The sequence below is a fragment of the Amphibalanus amphitrite genome, unplaced genomic scaffold, assembly GCF_019059575.1.
Source record: "Amphibalanus amphitrite isolate SeventyFive unplaced genomic scaffold, NRLGWU_Aamphi_draft 000030F_arrow, whole genome shotgun sequence".
In the NCBI taxonomy this organism is placed as follows: domain Eukaryota; kingdom Metazoa; phylum Arthropoda; class Thecostraca; order Balanomorpha; family Balanidae; genus Amphibalanus; species Amphibalanus amphitrite.
In genome coordinates, this window is record NW_024881526.1 from 1,654,780 (window position 1) to 1,659,161 (window position 4,382).

General features: G+C 44.1%; 1 long non-coding RNA gene across 1 annotated transcript; it reads right to left on the reverse strand.

The window, feature by feature from the left end:
• Positions 1-290: 290 nt before the first annotated feature.
• LOC122367194 lies at positions 291-3,421 on the reverse strand. Its single transcript, XR_006254026.1, has 2 exons — positions 3,370-3,421; positions 291-1,131 (listed from the first exon to the last, which is right to left on the reverse strand). It is a non-coding gene; the product is annotated as an uncharacterized LOC122367194 (long non-coding RNA).
• Between the last annotated feature and the right edge of the window lie 961 nt (positions 3,422-4,382).

Here is a 4,382-nt window from a genome sequence, read left to right on the forward strand (position 1 = left end):
TGTAAAGTAAAGAATAAAGATGTGTGAAGAAATAGACATCTGACAATTGGCTGACTTCCCTGCCTCCCGGCCGCTACTCAGGTCCACCACTCGCCGTTGTCAGTGCACGGTTTTTCTAGCAAGCTCCAGCCTAGTATTGATCTTATTCAGTATTTACGGTACGAAGATTTGATAACGGAATGTGACGTTTCCACATCATGCTTGATGGTTGAAGTTTGCACCGTTAACAACTACCAAGTCAAGTCGCAGCCCCAGTCATCTGGCACGTCTCTGTCATCGAATAAAGCCAATGAACAAGAAAGTTATTATTTTCCAGCATAAATGAAAATATATAACACTGCTACAGGCGGTACGCGGATGTCATGCACATTACACACAACGATTCAATCGAATAAAAACTGGATTAACCATAAATCAGCACTGGATTAACCATAAATAATAACAGTACAGCACCAAACACTTGAGATGCACATTATAGTACTTTAGAATGCACAGAGGAGTAATGAGACTAAAAGTTTTAACACGCCCTATCTTAAAAAAATATTGAACGAGATATTTCCACAGTGCAAAAACAAAACCGAAATCCGACAAAAAACCGATTCCAGGTTCAATGTCCACAGATTTAAAAACAAAACTTTCAAGTGCCCCCATGGTAAAAAAAAAATGACCAAAGACGGAATTGTAACAAAGAATAAATAAAGATATGTGCGGCAAACGAAGGGCGGCACTGGACGAGCGTCTGCACAAAGTAGGCGCACAGAGTTACTCCTTAGCCCAGCGGGCAGCAGCAAATGAATTACAACCAAAGGAAGAATATGCATTAGTCTATTAAGGCTCATCGCACCATGACGAGGCACAGCTAGGATAACGCGATTCGCCTGCGTCCTCCAGGCGAGAAGCACCTCGAGTAGGCTGCCGTGTCTTGACCAACTGCCGCATCCGTCGTCCGCGCCGCAGGCCTCCCAGTAGTGCCTCGGAGTAGTGCCTCCATCGCATCGGCCGTCGACCGGCGTGGGGCCCGGATGTGACTAGTGCAGCTCCGTGGGGTGCCCTGCCGCGCTCTGCCGAGTGTGCAGAGAGCAGGTAGACTGGTGGCGGTGAAGAAAACAAGCAGTTATCTTCTTTCGGGATCTGTAAAGAAGCATTCTACTAAAAACTACATCCAAAACGTTTTCCATATTTTTTTTTTACAGAACACAATGCAGTAGCCAAAATAGATATGAAGTATGTGAAGACAACAGTCTACTGCCATTAGATAACTGATCCTGATGGACAAATACATTAGATACTAGTAAATCATAAGGTGGTTCAAAGGCACACTTTGCAGCTCCAGTAAAAAATCACTGTTTTTCATACTTCATACTGTAAGGGGAAAGGGTGGGGTGGGGATGCAGCCAAGAGTGCATCATATGGGGTTGTAGTGGTCGGACCATCTGGAGCAATAGCCTGTTTTTGCCGTTTTTAATGTTAACCCTATGGCGCACATGAGCACGCGCCACGGGCGCACCCCCGGCCGAATCGTGCCCAAAAGCTAATACGACCTGTTGAATTACATGACCCACGAGTCGTGAAAATTTCACCCTCGTGCGTCAATCGACGGCGCCGCAATATCCGTTTTGGGGCATCACGCCGCCTATAAGCCTCGCAAAAGCGTCCGCACGGCCGGCCGGCCGGCCGGCCGGCCGCTCATACTCAGAAATTTCCGTTAATCTAAGGAAAGACTTCGCTCGCTTCGCTCGCTCCGTAACAAAAGTGACACCTCTCCGTTTTACACGTGTCACGTGCAGTGGAGGTCACCCGCAAGCATTGTCCATAGTAAATACTTGTAAGAAGAGTATACGCTACCCCACACAAAAAACCGCAAGTGTAACAGTGTCCGTCCCCCTCCCCGGCGCCGTTTTCCTCCAGGGGAGGCGCCCCAGCCGCCGTACTGGGGCGTAGCGGAGTCCGTGCTTTTAGCACAGCAAAATATCCACCCAGGCTAGATTAACGTCACGACAACCTAGGATTAAGAGTGGCTAGACTTCAGACTTCATGCAGACTTAACATTGAAGTATTATATATGCAACTAAATGACACACATGGTGTTTGTTCTAACCTTCTCAACAGAAAGTGAACGTGTCAGGACAGCACCCCTTGGTGACCATTATATTCAAGGGGTGCAGGAACTGATTCCCCAGGGGTGAAGCGATAGAAGCAAAAACATGAGTCACTAGTTCCCTCCTGTGTCTTCCCTCCTGCAGAAAAAAAAATACATGTGTGATGCCCAATGTGACTGATAACTGCATATTATAAAGCTGGAAATATTGTACAAAGTTGTGACAACACAAGCAAACTATGCATGTCACTGCTCTTGTATAACTTTTCTATTTTTATTGCTATATGAGACCTCACAAGACACAAAAATATGCATGGTTAGAAAGTGGGTAACAATACATTTCAAATGAACTAAGCAGATTATTTCTAAGCTCCTTTAAGTCCCAATTTCTGCTATATTTCGCTTGTTGTCACTTCATATTTTGAACTCAAGGTGCCTTGTGGATTTACCTCAGGTATGTAGGTAAATCCACAAGGATTTATGGGCTTTACCACAGTTGAGTAGCTGCTCCCTCAATTTAAGTTTCTCGTTAAATTTCATTGAGGCGTTGCAAGATGGGCTGAAGCCGAATCCTCTTCCCTGTTTAGCTGATGCTCATAATACCTGAACATTTTTAATTCCAATTTTTATAGCTGTTAACAATTGGTAAAGGCCCATGTACCTAGACAACAATGACTTTACAGAAGAAACCCCTGGCTGTGTTTCATGGGCGCGCTGCCAGCCGCTGCCAGCGCATTCCGCGTGAGCTAGCGTCAACCTCCGGTAGTGTTGGAGGTATAGGCTTGTTGATGTCTCTATGGAAGCCAAAAGCGGCTGGCAGAGTGCTGTGATATGCTGTGATACACCACCCTTATTTTTGCACAATAATGCTGTGATAACTGTTCCTGCAAAAAATATAAGGTGAAGTGAAGTAAAATCAGGTCAAACATTAATATATACCCGAAAATAGCAGTGTTTGGAGTACCTATATTCACATTACCAATAATATAAAATCAGGTCAAACATTAATATATACCAGAAAATAGCAGTGTTTGCCGTTTGGAGTACCTATATTCACATTACCAATAATATGATACACAACAGGCCATAGAAAACCAGTGAATCAGAATGTTGAATTGTACCCCAATTTCAATATCAATATGGCACTTGGCAATAACAGTTAAACACACCGTTTTTGATGTTAAATCAACAGAGAAAACTCCTGAACATAAAAAATGATCAGAATGTATAATAAGGATAACAGTATAAATAAAAATCGACGACATCAGCACCTATCATCGCCGTTCCACATTCACCACTCCCCATTCCACGCACAGATTGTTTACTCCTTGGTTTACCCCGTGTTCGCAGTCTCCCTGACGACGGAGATTCTTTACGCCCACCGACCAATCACGTTCAAGATCAGCGGGGCTTGGCCGCAGTTCTCGAACGCTATTTGCCAGATTAAGCAGGACCTTCGTCGTCAGTAAACTGTGAACACGGCGTTACATATTTCGCTATGGTAACAAAAGCGCCAGAATTGACTACCAGAATTGGATCCGAAGGTCAAATGGGTCACGTGACTGACAAGTTCAGATGGACAACACCAGGAAAACGGAACAACGTGCAATAACGTTCTATATATCATTGGAAAGAGCATCAAAAGTTGTATAAAATATCAACTTTTGACTTAAACATATCTTAAACGTAAAAAGTTATTAAGCATCAAAGACGCTCCCATTGACTTTCAAAGTTAAAATTTTTCATTTTTAAACGAGCTTCAAAAGAGCAAACGAATTCTGACAGCTTAACGAAGCATAACACCATGTTCTATGGTCTTTTCTCAACAAGTCCTGAAAGTTTAAACAAAATCGTATCATATAATTTTGTACAATGAGCGAATGAAAAAGTCTCTGCAAAAACGCCCATTGACTTAACATGGGGAGCGAAAAAAATTCAACTTTGACCTCGTGCAAAGACACGTTACGAAGTTCTGAGGGGTATACGGCGCACACCAGCGTGTACCCAAACGTGTTTGCCATAAAATGCTGGGAAGAAAACCACCTCTTCCTTGGCTCGTTTTTCCGCTATTCCCGATCGCGCAAAAAGTGTCCAAAACCCCGTTGACTTAACATGGGGAAAATGGAATCGCACGTGCCACGTGCCACGAGGTTTTAAGCGAGTAGCGACCGGTGCCAACAGGTAGATCGCCTGCGGGAGCCCATACACTGAAATTTTTAAGAAAATCGAGCCACAAGTTTAGGCCTGACCCAAGTTGCCCCAATTCGCGGCCAGACATGCAAAA